The 19,234-nt window shown below is 45.8% G+C and overlaps 1 long non-coding RNA gene across 1 annotated transcript; it reads left to right on the top strand.

Annotated features, from left to right (window-relative positions):
• Nucleotides 1-1,621: 1,621 nt before the first annotated feature.
• LOC149352427 (uncharacterized) lies at nucleotides 1,622-3,249 on the top strand. The gene is made up of 2 exons (XR_016289530.1): nucleotides 1,622-1,925; nucleotides 2,880-3,249. It is a non-coding gene; the product is annotated as an uncharacterized LOC149352427 (long non-coding RNA).
• Nucleotides 3,250-19,234: the final 15,985 nt, after the last annotated feature.

The following is a 19,234-nucleotide window of genomic DNA, read 5'->3' as shown; positions in this document are numbered from 1 at the left end:
GTCGACCTGTCGGCGACCCAATATATCTTGCAGCGTTTCTCCATCGTGTATGCTGACGTGCTTCATATGTGCCGTCACCGAAACTTCAATATTTTGCAGCGCAAAAAAATGTCAACAACCGTCTTTCTTTTTGTCTACGGAGCGGAATATCTTCTCCATTACTTCACTTTCCCGCCGCAGAACAATATGTCCCGCTGCGCGAAAGCAGCATTCGTCTCTCACTGTTGCATCCACATAATAGCACCGGGGGACATTTCCCCTTCGCCAGAGCGACACGGGGCATATATGTCGTCCCCAGAATATCGGTTTCTCACCGTCGCTTACAATACTAGCCAGAGGCCAGGCGCTTTTCTGTGCTAAGAAGCTTACACAGTGGGCGTATCTCTCAGTCCAGACGGCATTGCTCATCGGCTGTTCTGCATAACCCTTCCTGCTCTTCTTACTTTTCTACGGAGTCCGGCACAGACAAGGTCCATTTCTAGATGGACAGCGGTTGTTGTCCTTGTATTCTTTGATTATCGAAGATCCCTGTCTCGCCAGTGTCTCGCACCGCCACTGACGTTTCCATGGCCGCGGAAGTCACGTTTCACTGACGTCGTAGCTTCACCCGTCGCTCCGAGCTCGCGCGAGCCCAGGTGGATGCCGGCTTTTCACGCTGACTGCGCTAGCCGCAGCTGCGTCGACCCCCACGGACACCCATCCGCGAAGTGCTCGGGAGACGGCGCTCGGGGCCGGTGCGCGAGAGTGTCGCGCGGTCTCCACGGCGACGCACGCAGCACGTGCCCCCACGAGCGCCGGGGGATGCCGGGCGCCGAGGATGTCAGCAGACGGGGGCCCCTATCTGGGTCAGCGCACCCCGAAGCCATCGATGGCTCGGGCAGCGCTGATAGTGGCGACCGGGTAGGGCCGTTGCGGGCGGCATGCCTCTCAAATTTCCTTGGAGAGATAACAGAGATAACATCCGGAACGTGAAGCCCTGAAGTATTATCCAGTGCAGAAATTTAAATGAAATTGAAAGTAAAAATAATCGTACACTTCTCTGCTCTTGTCCCAGAATGCCCGGAATGTATTGGGAAAAAAAATCAGCCCTATCTGCGCAATTGGAAACATTAAACGTTTCTTTATGTTGCTGACAACGTGAAAACACTCTCTCGCTTGCTTTTTGTTGCTGTCGTCACCGCTCAAAAAGAAAAAAAGAAGAAAAGGTGAAGGAAGAACTCAACAGTCTACAGACACGTTGACTTTTGTGCACAAGAACGGCACCGCTGGGGTGCCTCATAATGAGCCTCTGTCGCAGCGTTCACCGCAAAGTGGCACTTTGTCTGCTTTTGTCAGCTACCACTAGGACGCTTTTATCTTAGTAGCGGTGTCGGTCTTTCTCTGTGTACGCATTTCGCGATCGTTAGCACTCGAGCTTTGCATATATTCTCACTCCTCGCCGCTATCGGCTCACGGACCCAACTTATTATCGCCAATACCACGCCAGCCAAGGCGAGCGAAAGCTCTGTCGACGCGGTCGGCTCGCCAGCGCGCGAGAGCCCTCGGCCGCCAGTGAAACGGGACGCGATAGAAACGATTGGCAAACACGCTCAGCCCCATATCTTCCTCGAGGACCTTGGGCTGCCGTCAAGCGCGGCGGCAGCCGCGATGTGCGGGCGACCTGCGGCTTCGTGAAGCCTTGAATTTTTCGCACGTCGCTCCACTTTTACGGGCTCCGGTGCGGTCAACCTGTGTTGGCGGCGGCGAGGGAAGAGCGCCTCGGCAGAGCCCGCTGTCCTCTTCCCCGCAGGCCAGGCCACGCCCCTTCTTTCCCCGGAAGGCGGTACCGCCGAGTCACACTTTTCCTATAAAAGCGACCCGTGGAGCTCGTCTATGTCACCGAGATTCGTACTCACCCCAACAATCAAAGCAACATGAAGGCTACGGTGAGTGAACCGAATACCGCCGGACATGTCCACTGTTGTGGCCCCCGTGAGAGGCAGGCGCGTGGGACCACAGGACGGCGTGACTTAAGTCGCCACGCCACTTCTCTGTTCCTACGCGACTGCGTGGAGTGCCTTAATCGCACTTAACTCTTAAATATCTGCAAAAGTAAATTTTACGGAAAATGAATTCATAACTCTTGCTGAATAATGTAGTCAGTTATTACTGTAAAATTTTTAACCTTGGTTGTGTTCAGAATAGGATAATCCATGTTTCTGTTGTGCGCTGGAGGCAGCGGGCCCCTTATAGAGAAAATCTTGTAAATACAGCCGTCCATGATGAACGTTTGCTTGAAGACGTAGTGTTTATAAGTGAAAATTATTGTCTCGTTACATAGACGCACCTAAGGATCTTCAGTTCGTTCAAGAGACTTGGCTCGCTAGCTTTAGATCTGTACCTGGTGCTGTAGTTCTGATATACAGTGCAAAAAAGCAGCGCTTATAAAGCAAACCGTATCATTCAGGTGCAGTTCGAACCCTTTTAGTTTTTATAAAGTGAGTTTAGCCATGTCACATACAATCCTTTCGTTATGAAGGAACAACCTACTTGCGTAAATGGAGACGTTCAAGCTTTTCGCGTATACCTCAAACAAGAAGCTCTGTTCTATCACCTGCGAACTTGAACGCTCTCCCGAATAAGCTGAACATAAGCAGTAAGCGCTTGATGTCTTATACTCAGCTGCTGCTTTGAGAGTGCCACTGTAGGCCATAACAACAAGGCGTGCACATTGATTCTACCAAGACATTCAACGACCGGAAAGTTAGTCAGCTCTGCAAAGTACCACAGTTTTTCGTAGCGCTGTATTGGGAAGTGCACGGACCGTGGCCAGCAGCTATTTCATATCTCTAGCTAGGGTTTTGTTGAGCTTCTATGAAATGTGGCTTTCCTCTTCGCAGCTCCTCCTCGTCTGCCTGGCTGCTGTCTTCGCCCTGGCTGCTGCCGGTGGCTTTGGATACGGAGGATTCGGTGGCTACGGCGGCTACGGTGGCGGCTTCGGACGTTTCGGTGGAGGCTACGGCGGCTTCGGACTGGGCAGGGGCCTTGGATACGGAGGCGGCTTCGGTGGCTATGGAGGCGGATTCCGGGGATATGGCGGATACGGCGGCTACGGATACGGCAAGGGTTTCTATGGATAAGCAAGTCCATGGGAAAGCACCCGCTGAGACGTGTGAAGCTTCCGACGCTGTCACCAACAATGCTAACAACACGTGAAGACATCCGCGGTTGTCTGCAATATTCATGTCGTTTCTCTGTTAATGAGCATCTCACGAGTATGACCATCAGCCTAATAAAAAGTTCGTTCCAAAAACACGATTTTTTCTTTGTCCATTTTCCCTCCAGCTTGAGCGAAATATTGCCTATAATATGCTCACATGTACCATCGAGGACAAAAGTCTCCAGGACGCGCTCACGGAGGTCTAGGTCGGCGAACGACTGCCTCATTTTATTGCCATACATGGGAGAATGTGAGTCGAAATTTAAGCAGCTCCACAATTGTAGCCTCCAATAGACCGGGTAATAACACAGCTATCGGCTTTCGTCCCCACTCGCGTGTCCTATGATGGAGAACATTAGTGCCACCTCTGCCTTCTTATTGTCCACGGCATCTATGAGGGGCGAAGAAATTGTCAAGGGTAGAGCACAGGTGTATGCGGCAGTAGCATAGCATAGTTTTTTTACTCGCCAAAAAGCTGCGAACTCAGATTTTCTTAAAAGCAGCCCAAAAAACTATTTTCATACTAGGAAGTAGCATGCAAGTCTGGTTTAATCCGCGGGATTTACCATTGAAAAGAAAATGATTTAGGTAAAACGCTGCGCTAGGTGGTCACTCTACGGTCAATTTCAGCGGAAGAAATTTTTTGAAATCTTCATGTAGTGCGGCGCTTTCCAGCGCCAGCCCCCGTCTAATTCTGCGGCCGCAGCCGGCGTGGGACAATTCTTCATCTTTTGTCACTTTCGGTACAACTCAAGAAATGTACCCAGCCCCAACTCCAGTGATGAGCGTATACTCGACAGATGGGCTTTGCATCAACCTAGCACCGACGTAGCAGCTTCTAGAAGAATCGAGACATCTCACGCTCATCCTGGGTGCCAAATGCTTGAGTACTCATCAAGTGCACGCATTTCGGAACTTCAGCGGGTCAAAGGCAATTTCATGGATTTATTTTACGCTGGTATCCAATTTCGACGCCACTTCGTGACCCGTCGGTTTTACTGTGTCACCTATTCGCTATTCGCTCACTTTTGGCGCAGTCTTTTTACAGGCTGCTTTCCTAACACGGAGATTATAAATGGTCATTTACTGCCTTGGATTCACACATAACGATGATAAACATTAATTCCGTTGCTCAGCGCACCGCGATAGTGTTGCGGCGTTTTGTCCTTAGCTTAAAACAGCGTTAAACGTATTTCAATAAGATAATTAGGAAATGTAGGCTGAAAAATATAAGCGCAAGGATATATACATGTCCAACATTCTAAGACAAAGATTCTGAATACTGGAAAATTATGAGGTGCGGTTACGTAAAAATTGAAAGTAATGGTCCATTCGATGTGTTGCGGAATCTGTCTTTTTTTTATTTTTCCATCGCCGGCGGCTACGGCCGCCAGTAGGGAACACTTTTGACGGTAGCAAAAAAGTTAATACTACAAAATGCGACCTGCCGACGAGTGATTTGCGTATTTATGGATTGTTACAGAGAAATCTTACAACATATAAAAAATTATGCCCATAAACTTTTTTTCCGTTCAAAATTGCTTTTGCCCAGAATGGTTTTGTGTGATGTATATATTAGCTTCCAGGAAAAAACGTTACTTGGACTGAAAGTTTTTCCCATAGAAGGCTCGAAGTGAAATACAGGGCGTAATGTCATCTTTCTCGCGTTATATAAGGTGTAAACATAAGAAGTCATGGTATTTTTCGACCCTTCTCCTGGCACTAAATGGGAGGAACTCTCATACTCTCAGCCGCTTTTCGAAACACGCCTTGGTTAGTTATGGAGCTGGTTTCCTTACGCCATAATTAAGAAGATTACTGATGTAAAATTTCCGGAAACTTTGAATACCGGAGAGAAAAATTTTTTGCCTGAAATATTGGGGACGTTGCAAAATATTCGAAACAGGAATGCGCATACGATTTATTGCCACGTCCAGACGGAGATTGGCAATGAAAATGTATTTTTACGAGTTCATGTTCACATACATTCAACAATGCCTGGTGCTTTGGCTGTCCAAAGGTTGCCGTCTGCTGGCCTGTGGTGTCAGGGTGGGGGGGGGGGGGGGGGGGGGGGGGGGGGATATGTTTCCATGCACTCGCAGCCATGGTGAGGCAAGGAATGCCTGTGCGGAGCAACACTGCAAGGTACGGGAAGTACCCGTCGTATATTAGGTCATCTGCTCAGTCTGTACAAGAGGGCTTTTCAAGATTTCTTCTCGTTACAGTCCCTACAGGAGCCAGTCGAATTCAGTTGGTAGATTCCAGAGTGGGCTCTTGAAAGTTGACAGTCCCTAGGATAAGAAGGAAGTATACGAACAAATCAATCAGTATATTTCTATAGAAGCGTCTGGGTATGATAAGCCCCCCCCCCCCTCCCCCCAAAAAAACGACAGACGTCAGTGAGATGGCTTTGTGGTTTACAACGAATACCAGCTGAAATCCTTCAAGTTTTCAAGGCCCGAATTCGTGCCGCCGGCAAGGCACACGTTTGGCAGGCGACTTCTTGAAGTTGATATATGACAGGGTGATGAGGCAAGCAGAAAGAAAGCCTTGCGCTTTGGACACCTTCGCTTCCTGGCCACCTGCTGCTGGATCGAACTGCACGGAGAGAGTGCGATTGACTTTCTTCCGCTGCAGTACCGGGAAACATAATCATACGTAGATAATATATTAACTGTCTGTGATATTCCAAAGAGTACTGGACGGCTTGGTAGTGAAAAAGAGTTTGCCATACAGTTGCGGACAAAGCGAGCAACTTGAAAGTTCATATGGGCTATCAAAAGCCAGCAATATCTAATATCAAAAAGCGGGGTTGCTGCTCCCGCACCCAACTTAATTTTGTCTGAAGCAATTAAACTAATGACGCTTCATGAAGTTCAGAAATTAAAACGTGTGATCAGGTAAAAAACGCAGGGGACACCCAGCTAATTCCATTATGTGTTGGCACTGCGATAGTATTCGAAGTTGTTGATGCCTCTGTCGGAAGTGACTGGTGGGGCTTGTGAGACCGAACTCTTCTCTTTCACCAGCTGCCACGTATAATGGTTGGCAGGTGGAAACTTAACACAGATGAAACTGGTGCGGTGACGTCACTTCCCTCCAGCCATAAGGATTTCAATGCTCTGTTGACGTCACGGATGACGTCACTGCTCCCTAGCCACTCAGGATATCACTGGGTCAACACCAGACAATCGCCGCCACTTTTTTGCTCCGATGAGGCTTTATGCTGCCGTACAAGGGACTCCCACGTAACGTATGTGCACTTTGCAATGCAGGGAAGTGTTCGCTGAACAAAGCGCTATTTTTTTCTTTATCATCCGCATACTTGACCGAATTAGCGGCTATGATTTTTCGCAGAAATGAAAAGGAGATATGCCGTAATGTTTTAATTTCCAGAAAGGATTACACGCTTTTGCTTTTTGAGGCAGAACAGAACCGCGCAACATTTCTGATATCGTGCCGCGGTTCCTTAGCCTCTCGTATGAACTGACAAGTAAGCATGACAAGTAAGCATGAAATATTTTGGGCGAAACCCTTAAATAAGTGATTAGTGAGTACGGGCATGGGCTGGAATTTACAACTGAGGTACTCAGCTTCTGGATATGGCTTTGTTTGGTTTCGTTTAGGGGGGTTTAACGTCCCGAAGCTACTGAGGCTATTAGGGACGCCGTAGTGGAGGGCTCCGGAAATTTCGACCATCTGGGGTTCTTTAACGAGCACTGACATCGCGCAGCACAGGATCCTCTAGAATTTTACCTCCATCGAAATTCGGCTGCCGCGGCTGGGATCGAACCCGCATCTTTCGGGTTAGCCGCCGAGCGCCATGACAACTGAGCGAAGACAAATACGTGTGCTGGAGTTATCGGTCAAGATCTGCCAAGCACTTGCTAAACTTCCGCTCTGGTCACTCTAAGCTCATAAAAGAAGGCATTATCCTTTCGTGCTTGCAATCTTGACTAAAAAAATCTTGCCATGAAATGATTGGGGAGAGCGTTGCAGCACAATGAAGGAGGTTATACGAGAACGGCTACCCTGCTCAACTCAATTCAATGGCAGCAGAGAAGTTGCTTAGACAGCTGAAGCATTTGGTTCGGCCGAAGGAAAGAAATAAGAACAAAAGCCCGGATGTGGTTCCGTATGCGCTTTGCATGTCACATGGGCTGAAGAAAGTCGCGTGTAGATATGACATTGATGTAATGTTTTCCGGTCTGAGGAAACTGAGCATAGTGTGCAAACAGGTCATGCAGAGGCAAGATCGAAGGAGAGATGCTTGTCAAGTGCGTCACGTTTCACCGTATATACCTTCCGAGGTAGGGGTGGTTCATCGGGGCCCCTTTTCATGCGGCGCCATGTACATTGGACAAACTAGAAGGCGTGTCAATGAGCGTCTTAGGGAGCATGAAAACATAAGAAAAATGACCCCCTTTCACACACAGTTGTGCACTGGAGGACGTGCAAATGCAAGCACCAGAAGGAATACGAAGGAATTAAAGCAAAAGGTGACCCTCTTGCTCGGTCGGCATTTGATGTAAGAAGTGCAAATGCATTCCAGATTACAAGAGCACACGTATCCTGTTCCGCCGTAGCGATAAGTTAACGTACGAGGTAATGGAGGCGTTCCACATTCATCACAAAGCCACAATGTGCCTAAGTAATCCTTCCGTTGCCTTGCCTGAGAGGGAAATGGGATATCTGTCTTTCCACGTGGGCTGTAGATAACTTTGTTTGTGATTATTGCTTTCAGAGCATGTATGTGCGTTGCATTCTCCAATAAACCCAGTTGATAGTCAGTGCTTGTTCGTCTTTGCCTTAGTTTTTTGTGCCGTCTTTTTTTGCGCTGTGAGCAAAACGAACATGTACCAACTCGCACAAAATTCTGCTTTACTTAGTTATGTTTCATAAAATTAAATGAAATGAAAGCGCTCGAGCACGGCGAAATGCCGCAGTAGCGTCCTCTACAGCTTATTCTGCAACCTACAGCCGCAATGAGATTCACTTGACCGTCCCTTTATGATAAGCGCGACAAGAACTCTCTCGGCGCCCGTAAGGCGGAATTGCGACCGCATTTGAAAGAACGGAAGGAGGGGAAGGGGGGGGGGGGGGAGCATTGAATTTCAATGAGGTGTTGTGCGACAAGACCATTATCAGACGTAACAAACAGTGGCTAAATAGCCCGAGATAATGAGCCGTAGTCGTTGGAGCAGTGTGGCGTTCCGTCTTTTCGACAACTTAAGCCTCTGCAAAATAAAACTTTTGTGGTTGGCTAAGTCGAAAGCGTCTAGGCGATCGTATCAGTTTGCCAGGTACCGAAATGAAAATACTTGTCAGAAAAAAGAAGACAGCAAGAATAACTGGCTCACCAAATAAAAACTGAGGACGACGTCGGTGAATTTGTGTATGTTGGGTAAACGCTGCTAATAGAATTATTCAGCCAGCACGACACCGGAAGTCGTCTCGCTATCTTATGCTTGCGAAATAAGTATGAAGAAGTTGGCACTAATATCGTTTCCTCAAAACATGAATTCAAAGTTTTGGCTCTTATGGAAACATGGTTGCAGTATACTTAGAAGGTATCGTTATGGAGCATAGTATCGCCAAAGTCTGAGAGGCAGTGGCATCGCACTTTAATCTATGAGCAGTCTGCGTATGGCATCATGCTGGACCCTTCTCTGATCGCTCGATCGCCATTTACTACGGAGTGCTCAGAGTTATGAACCGTTTACTTGTAAACACGGGACTAGACTACCCACGGACTCGACCTTCATCAATGTTTTTCAGTTATTTTGAACGTTTTCATAAATATCTCAATTCCCTCCGCACTCTGGTGTCGCTAATACAGGACTTTATAATTAACCTACACTTCACCGACACTTCTGGTACCCTCCTAGAGTTAGTTCACACTGTTGGCTTGACCTAGCCGTGTAACTGGGCACACTGAATACCGAAATGACTTGTGTTCCACGTTTCGTCTAAGAATGATGTTTATGCTGGTCAGGGGTGGGCATCTCACCTCGGAAACGGCGACATTATAAGGTAAAATTAAGGTAAACTCAAGAAGCCCTCATTTCAATCCTTCAAGGGCAACTAACGTCTCACTCAACCTCATCCAAGTGTAGCCTGGTACACGAACTCAAAATACAAAAAAAAAGATCAGCACTCCCGTTATCCTGATTATGAAATTCCGACATTTCCAAGGCCGCGAAGCATTTGAAATAAGCGAGCCAAAGTTATGACATTGCCACTGTATCCTGTAATTTAACAGTATGGTAGTCAAGGGTGAGCAATACTTTCTTGTTCACGGGTTTTACGGCACCAAAGCGACTTATGCTATAACGGACGCCATAGTGGAAGGCTCCGGATAAGGCCGGAATCGAACCAGCGTCTTCCGGGCGGTAGCCGAGCATCATAACCACTGAGCCACGCAGCTGCTTGTAATAGCTCAATATGTATCGTATACATGCCATTCAATGTTCACAATATCTAATATAATGTTTCTAATAATGCTTCTAATGTAGTGCTCTGATATCATAATAATAATAATAATATCAATGTTCATAATAATCATAATATCTTGTATGTCCGTGGTGTAGGCCACTCTGAAGTTCTTGCCTAAAATTTAATGGCGTTTATATTATGATTCCCTCGTGAACGATGAGGAGGAAGAGAAGGAAAGATGGGGAGGTTAACCGCGAACAGAAACCGGTTTGCTACCCTGAACTGGGGAAAGCAATGAGATGAAATAAAGGTGAAGAAAAGGGGCGAAAGAGGAAAATGAAGTCGATAAGCAATTATCGGGTGGCAAAGACATAGCATATGCACTGCAGACCTTAAGTAACAGAGCAATGGCAGGCTGGACTTCACCGCCGACGATCGCCGCAGCCACTGTCTGAGAATCTTCATCTCCGTCAGCGAGCGTGGATCAAGCACTCCAGTGTTCGGCGTGGAGAATGTCTTTCGGCACTGTATGCAGGGCATGCGCAAAGAACGTGTGCTACACTTTCTTCACTCCTGGAGATAGCGCATGAAGTGCTGTCAGTCATTCAGACAAAAAAAGGAGTAGTGGTCCGTGTTTTCGACACCAAGCCACAGGTGACACGGCAAAGTTGCTTCATATTGTGGTAGGCAGGGTAGAAGTCGGAGCTGCACGTCAGGGTCCAGTTATTGTAGACGTGAGGACCAAAACTGGCCGGAATTTCATGAGGCAAGCGCGTTATTCCGCGCACGCTTTCGAAACCAACCGGCTGCGTTCGCTCTCGAAATTGGGATGACACTCAGTCTCTGTCGGGGTGGGCAGTTAGCGACCTCGTCCGCAGGATGGCTGCCTGCGATGCGCTGTGTCCTGGAAAAAAAACGTAAAAGCACTTGCGTTAACGCTAGATATAAATCTCTTTTTTTACGGCGCCGTCATCTTGGCATTGTAACACAATCCATTGTCTGGCCCGATCCCGGCCGCCATGCTACTAAGTCCAGTGGGCTGCGGTGGCACCTGGATGTAATATATCGAGAACCTGTCAGGCTTTATTATGTCGTATTTTTGCTCCTCTACTGTTTCAAGGGTGGCTGTACTACGAGAACAACCGTTTTGCTTAGTTATCACAGCCTATGGCCTGTCTTCCCCATCAAACGCTAAGGCTAGCAGGAAAGCCGTCCTACGGCGAAAGTTTTACTTTGGGGAACTACCTTCCGTTCGTATTATGTATTAGACAAAACAGGTGGCCTCAAATGCGTGTCTAAGTAGGAACCCGCGCCGCGGGCAACGTTCAAACACAGATAACTTTGAGTAATAATACAGTCCAGGCACGTAGCCGGAAATCGGTGACGTCTTCACCAGACTTCCAAACGTATCAGCCCCTGGTCAGGAAATACGGCACACTTCCCTGTCAAGCGCAAAGTCTCGCGAGCGAATTTGATTCTAATACGTTCGCCTTAGCAGTTCGCGGGCTGGCGGGTCAGAAACTGTGAATACTTGTTCGTCGAAAGAAGAAAAATGATGTAAAGAAAAGGACCCAAGCTAGGAATTCGGTCATGCGGCTACAAGTTTTTCCAAAGATGTGCAAGCTATGTCGAGCTGAGGTGCAATAAGCCCCTCTGATATCTTCGACCGCCTTGCAGTTCGTTTGGAAATGCTGCTGCATAGAATTCAGCGATGCTTAACGCGCAAAAACACCTTGGCCCGCAAGACGTAAAAGTACCATCCCAAAAAGATACTCTCCACCTGATGCCGGTATATACAGGCGAATATTTTTCATGGCGTCAGCTTTCGTAAAATATGGACAGTAACGAATTCTCTTAAACTAGGTTTCTTATGTAATGGGCTTACGCGTTGCAAAAGCATTATGAGGCAATTTCAAAATCAGGAACATGGAGTCTACAACAATGTCTTGACAAAAAAATAAGATGGAACTCCAGACTTCTCGCCCCCTTCTGGAGCAAAGTGGCAGGGATAGCAGTACCTCTCTGGTTAGGGTTATCATTCTACGGTCTACATGAATCGCATTACTAAAAGGGGCAACTTTAGGCCCGTCTAACTAAGGTTCTCATTGTGTAACAAGTGACCGCAGCATTGTAGTACGCTTGGGGGATACCACGTCACCGTGTGTCGTTTACCTCGCACGATGTCTACGTTCCTGTCAGAGCGAAAAATCTTGACAAAATCTATCATTACAGAGCGTTATTTTTCACTGCCAGCCCCACTGTACCCCTATTCATAATTTATTTCGTTTATTCATTGAGATATCTTACAGGCCCGGAGGGTATTGTATAAAGCGGGCGTCAAATGTCGAACAGTGGCAATCATTTGCAACAGAATAAGCAGAACATAATAGGGAAAAATTAATAAACGGTAAAAATATTTGAACAGATGGGAAAAGCCCAGAGTAGTAGACCAAACGACGGAGAAATAAGAAAAAGAAATACGGAATACAGGTCAAAGCACAGCAATAAATTAAAATAAAGAAACGTCTTATCAGGGCGTAATCAAACAAATCGTGATATAGTAAAATTCATGGAATAGTGAGCAAAATACTAAGCATAGATATGAAAAAAAAATGAAATGAAAAGCATAAAAGAAAAACGTAATTACAAAAATAGCACCAAAGGGGCACTTCGCAGTTGCTGCTTAGCAAAAAAAGATAATAAAAGGATGTGATCGAAGGCCTGTTAAGCGACGGCTTCAGTAATATGCGTGATGAGTGTGTGTGATGAAATGAATGTGAATGAGACATAGAAGCAATGTTGTCTGGTATATCCTCCCATAATCTGATAGCTCGAGGAAATTCCAATTAATTTAAACTAATATTTCCCCGTAGATCCGTGTGAAGTTGTGTTTATAGTGCAGTTTTTAGACGCGTGAGATAAAACATAGAGGTGAAGCGGACATTATCTATTGAGGTGAACATATACTTTTGAAATAATTTTGAGAGAGCGTTGTCATGGTGTGTCGCTAAACATTCTAGTGAAAGATCGGTTTTAATCTGAGTGACGCTTGAATGGTAGTTATAGTTTTTTTGAAATGAATCGCGCAGCCCTGTTTTAGATGGATATTATGTTGTTATGATAGTGAGACCAAATGGGGGAGCAAACTGAAGTTGTTGACGAACAAAAGTAAAGTAAGCTAGTTTACGTATATTACATATTAGGAGGAGAAGTTCTGAGGTTGAGGCGTAGGTACCCAAAAGACTTTGAGGTGACGGCGCATATGGATGTAATATGGAAGGGCCATGAAAGATCTCAAGAAAGGTTAACTACGAGGTATTTGTAATGGGATACTTGACACATTAAGTAATCTTGAACACGGTTAGTGTAGTTAGAATCATTACGTTTACGGCTAAATGAGAATACTTTCAAAGGTGAAAGTCTGATTGGAGTGCCAAATGGTCATCAGCGGAGTTAATAGGGTGAAATAGTAATGAAATCATCCGCGAAAATTCGCATACAGGAAGATATGTTATGGGATAAATCATTTATATAAATCAGAAACAGATAGTTTTCGCCGTAAAGTACAGTAAACAAGGTAGCTACGGCAGCTGCTATCGTACGGCAAACTTGGTTAAGCAAGCCTGGCAATGGTAGCGACGGCAACGCTTTACCGTATTTACAGTACGGCTGTCCGTCTACACTAACGATGTCTAATAAATGACCGAGCACGTTATGCTGCGGCACACCAGAGTTGACCGGGAAACGATTAGAGGAGGAGGAGAGAGCGAGGGTTAGGGGAAAGATTGTTAATAAATAGGAACTATTGGTGATGCAAAATGAAGTTACGAAGACAAGATAAGGTCAGTGAGTCTAGTCCGAGGGATGGTAATTTCTATATCACGCGGCAATGTGCTACTATATCGAAAGCTTTGGCGAAGTAAATGAAAATACAATCAGTTTGCAGCTTATGGACCATATTAAAATGCAGATAACTTATTTCAAATAACTGTGTTTCTCAAAAATGGCCCTTTCTAAATCATACGCTGATCAGCGTAAAAAAGTTGTGCTGAAGATGGCTGAAAACATGACATGCAATTATGCGTTCTAGCGATTTACAGCAGATGTATGAGAAATGTATTGGACGGTAATTTTCAGTTGATAATTTATTTCTAGTTTTAACCCTAGCTCTCTTTTATCTAAGCACTAGTTAAGCACAGCAATGGTACACTCGTCACGTAGCGACTCGTTTCGGGGTGGTATTTGTCGCTGTAATTTTTTATCAGAGGATGGTACACAAGATGACCATAGCTGTGGCAACAGTGAAAAAGCTTTGACCTCATAAGTTGAAATCACCGAATGACGCCCGACTTAATCTCACGCTCTTGCAAGACAGAGAGAGCGGCAGAATAATTAAAAGCACGGAGGTTAGCTAGGCAGTGGTCGATTTGCTGCCCTACACGTGGGGATGGAGATGAAGGGAGCGAAAGAAAAAAAAATGAGAGGAATAGAAGATCTAAGCACAGTATGAAATGTGTCCGTGGGAGCCACTATTCCGTGAGAACACAGGATGCACACACAGTTGTGCAACCTCGTTGGTGGTTTCACAGGCCTTTGTCAAGCTGTCAGGAACAGCTTTCTGCCTATAAATCCGCCAGAATCTTTCTGGAAAATAAAATGAATTGAAATTGAATTGAGTCTACACTCTGGTACTCAAACCAGCGCCTTGATTGCTTTCTTCAAAGAAGAAGGTTTGGGCCACGGCCCTAGATTTCCGTTTCTATTGGCGTGGTTCACGTAAAGCGTGCTGACCTCACTCCCAAAAATCCTGCACATCTCCGGCCTCACGTCACTTTGTGAGGTTGCCCACTGCTGATGTTGGGTTGGTACTACACCCGCAGGTATTTGAGATCGCATGCTTTTGTTCGGCTTCAAGTCAACGTAAAGCATTGGGAGCCTTTCCTCATTGCCTCGTTTCCGACATATTAATGACGCTCAAGTCTTTCATCCTAGTCTACTATAAAAAAAAATCAGATGCGCACACAAATAGCTGGGCGCGACTGGCTGGGCGTGATTGCTGCAGATATGCATTCGCACTGACTACCCATAAAAGCCCGTGTATTCGGTCGAGGCTACAATGATCTGTCTCTGCTATTTTTGGTCATTTTCTTGTTCTAAGCACTTCTGGATTTCATGGATAACCTATCGTCCTACCTACGCGGCCACCTATGTAGTATACGCATTGCTTCCTGGGAGCAATCATCATCTTCATATTTTTATCTAACACCAGGAAGGCTAAAAAGGGGGGGGGGGGGGGGGGGGGGGGCAGAGATTGCAGTTTTGATTCGGATTCACTTCAGATGCACGCTTATTTCTCGAGTAATTTATTGTGAATTATCAAATGGAAGCTAAGCTACCTCCTTGCATCAAGCATAACAGCTGCTTGAATGCACCAACCTGGCTTATATCAATTGCAATGTGCGGAATCAAATCTAGATCTTGAGTCAGCATACCATGACTGAAAGGTTGCTCGGCCCCCATCACAATGCTTGCCGTTTTCACATCCAGTTGGGAGTTAGGTAGTTTTGTAGTCGGAAAGCGAAGCTTAATTATTTTCTGCTGTACGTTTTTATTTGTTTGTTTGTGTGTCTGTTCATTAGTTTCAATATATATATGGCTGAATGTGTAGGCGCTGTCTTAAGTGGCTCTTTTTGAAGTTGAGTGCCCTTAATTTTGTGCCGAGCAAGATGAATACCTAGTGAGACCTACGTTGTTTCTACCCTATAAGTTATTTGCATCCTCACCTGCTCAGCATTAAAACTTCTGCTCTAAAAGCATTGAAAAATGCGTCCTAAAACATGGCTTGATTTGCTTTTGCACATAAAGGGAGGTTGACTCAAGTGATATTTAGTCTGAGCGCCTGGCATTTCCCATTACTGCAGTTCTTATCGTTCTTCCTCAGATCCTTGTCAAGTTCGGCTCAGTCGCAGTCTAAACCACCTTGCAGTGCATCGTCTGCATCAAAGAGTTGGGATGCTCGCTCTTGAATCCTGCGCTCATGCACGATGATCTTCAAATAATGTCGAGTTTGAGAACTTTTCTTTGTTTAGAGCGCCTCTTGGCATAACGTGCGTCCAGCGTCCACAAGCAAGGCAACAATTAATCATCACTCTCAGAGCGATTCATGACAGGCTTTTATAAATATTGTGCGCGCTTTTTACCGCATAGTGAGACTATTTGCTTTCGAAAGGTTAAAAATGACGCGCCTTTCACAGAAAGCTCGAAATAAACGGCGCCAAGTTAACTCTCTCGACAAGACAAACGCGAAATTCAGTAAGGGAAACACCGAAATAACCTTTTTATATATAACCTAACGCACACCCTGGCAATGTCTTGCGCCCATGTCCTATTCATGTGCCCGATCGTGCGCTCGAGCGTCTATCCTGAACGCTCAACAAAGCTTTCAACTCATAAAAAATGCGCTGCATTTACCGTAGTTTCAGGATCATACACCACACCCAGTGTATAGTTCGCAGTTCTCAATTCTCGTTAAAAAACAATTGCTTTAATAGAATGCCCGCACCGATACACAAACAGCAGGGGCGGGTGTACAGTCCACGAACCCGTAAGGTCGGCGAAGTCTCAGCGTGCTTATTTCCAGCCTCTTTATAGAGCGCACGTTTTTTTTTCTTTTTCCAGTCGCTGCAGCATGCAAAAAAGGTTCACTCTCGGAGCCTATCTTAATCAACATTATCTAGCCTGTTGGCGCAAACAAAGTCTGTTATTTTTTTATGTCGACAAAAGGTTTAACTGCACTATTTTCTTGGCTTTCATCTTCTTCGTCGATAGCAGACATCTGTAGCACTGACTTGACCCTCTTTCTGCCTGCGAGGCAAAGCACACACCAGCACACTGCGTAGGCAGTCCGCGACGCCAGCAAGGCTGCGTGCGCTCGTTGGGAGGTCACGAATCATTTTTCCTGGAATTATTTTCCACAAGCCACAAATTATTTTTCACTGCGGCCAGTAGGGAGAAGACGCGCGAAATTCTTCGAACGGAGATTGCGACTGGAGCCAGTAATCAAGTGTAAAATCGAAAAACTCCGCGATCGCATGAAAACAAACACAGCGCAAATACAGTCGTAAGAAACCTCGTGATAGTAATATTTACGTGGTGCATAGCACTTTACTGTACGCGATTAAAGTAAACAGAAACTGCTGTACACGGCCCACATTGCCTAAAATTTTACCATATAAATACTCCTATAGTCTGCGGGCTGTACACCGCAGATTACGGAACTTGTGCGGCTTTCATCGTTCGCTTGGAAGTGGTGTCTATTAGGTTGCCGTCCAAACAGGTGTCATTGTCGTGAGCCTGAGGGCCCACGTATTGAGACACGCCATTTATTACCGGCGCACTTTTCTAGCCATCATTTATTTCTCAGTCATTTGCGTATCGCGACCGGCAACGCTGTTTTTGCCGACATCGGAGCGATTTCGCGTGGTGTCCAGAGAATGGACAGCGTTTGCCTCCCGTTGTTTCGTCGTACCCGGTCGAAACAAGTGATATCTCACCTCAGCAATCAGCACCGCGCAGCCGCGCTTGGGTGCGCAATGTAATCGATTGCTTCGCATTTGTCATTCTTCACCCCAGATCTCGAGCTTGCGGTGTTGAAATCTGCTTTCTTTAAAGGGTGCGGCAAGAATTGGAATAATGGGCTCATTGTCGTAGCCGACTTTATCAGCATACTGAAGGCAAAGCCGCCACATTAAACTCCAAAGGGGCTACATTACCAATGAACTTGGGAGTGTTACGTTGAAAAAGGTGCCGCAGGCTCAAATTTGTGCGACAAGCGTCCAGGACACTTTAAATAAAAGCCTGTTCAATATCAGAAACTCATCTCCTGCTCGGTCATACAAAGCGTTTGTTGAGCAGTTTTCCTAGTATTTTTTTTTCTGACACCTAAAAAAAATTTCCTATTTTTTGCGACCGTCTGATTCTTGCAGTTTCCACCAGTGGCTTGCCAGCATGACGCCCACTTTGGCATCGATCTAAACTATCTAAAAGCCCTGTTTTGGGGGTTCTGACATTAAAAACATTTCACGTCGCGTATACCGTCTTCCGCAACCGCTTACCGCGACCTCCAACCGCCAATGCGCATTCGTTGATGCCTGCACCTGGCCTAAAACCACCGTCTGCGCATGTGCATTGAAAGCTGGGTGCAGCCATAATCGGTGGCCGTAGACAGTATACGCAATTCTCAAACTTTCTTTAGACTTGTAAAAAATTATTATAAAAGCCATAATTGGGGGTTATCTGAGTAGTTTTAATGACACGTTCATGCACGAGTTATCGAAACAAAGCTGTTTTCCATGCGTAAGCATTAGGAGCCCCATCATGAAGAAAAAGTGTCTGGTGTCGTCCGACATCATTGCCAGGAATTTCGTACAAGCACTTGTAGTTCCTTTGTCTGCCACAACGTGGCGCATAGCTTTGAACATTAAAAAATAGCGCGTTTACGTCATCTGTGTTGCAAGAAAGAAAGAGAATGATCGAGTGGCTGCAGAACAGAAAGTGATAGGCCGCTAATCACAGTGGCACTGGCTGAGCGCTGTCTCAAGTTCCTGGAAATTAGGGATGTGTACATTCGCCACCTGCCAACCGTGGCAGGTGGCAAAGTGGAGAGGGGGAAATTTCCCTCATCACTTCTAGTAAGAGAAGGTAGGGGCTGGAAGGTGGCTGATACGGGAATAACTCTCAAAAATGACTAAAATTTATAATGACACGACTAATAATGCCACGAATGACTCAGGAAAAGTGAAAATGACTAATAACGACTCACCAAAAATGAAAATGACTAAGCATGACGAAGCAAAATTAAAAAATTGACTACAAATTGCTCAGAAAAGATCACATCAAAGTTCCTCAGAAATTTGCAGAAGACATAAATGGCAAAGAGAAGTACTATCAGTAACGAATGAAACGCGAACCAGAAAACTGAGGCGCCAACACGAAAATACCAGTAAGCTCCTGGAGAGCAAATAGAAGCGAGGCTGATTAACACTTCTGAAGAACAGTCCTCAGCTTTGGAAGAGAATTTGTCCTTTGCTAAAACTAAGCTTCCCCGGGCTAAGAGCTTCTTATTTTGCTGTTCATGACGCAGTTGTCTTTTCGCGATTCATTTCTTGCGGGTAGTAGACATAGAAAAGTATATAAGAAAATCTGAAGAGAAGATAAGAAGTACAGATGAAACCGTTAAAATCAAAAAGATAACCTGGCATTATCTCCGTGTCATAGTCTGGTGATAATTATAAACGCCCCCCTAATTTTCATCAGTTTTTACAGGCCTCCGGACGCGCGTACACCTTAAGCAGCATTCATCGCACAGGCTCGTACGACAATCTTGATATCTGTGCAGCGATACCCCTTCTTCTGAACACCGTGTGCGATGCGATTTCGGTGTATGTTAAAGAAGTCCAGCAGGTCGAAATGAACCCGAAGCTTTTATCTTCGGCGCCACTTTATCTCTTCCTCCTTACGCTACCTCCTTCATCCCTTCCCTCATGGCGCGGTTGAGGGGTCCAACCGGAAGTGAGACAGTTACTGCCCTTTTCCTTTCTT

The sequence above is a fragment of the Amblyomma mixtum genome, chromosome 3 (assembly GCF_055824585.1).
Source record: "Amblyomma mixtum isolate Tamu chromosome 3, ASM5582458v1, whole genome shotgun sequence".
NCBI classification, from domain to species: Eukaryota; Metazoa; Arthropoda; class Arachnida; order Ixodida; family Ixodidae; genus Amblyomma; species Amblyomma mixtum.
Note: the sequence above shows the minus strand (reverse complement) of the source record. Positions and strands in the feature narration are given on the sequence as shown.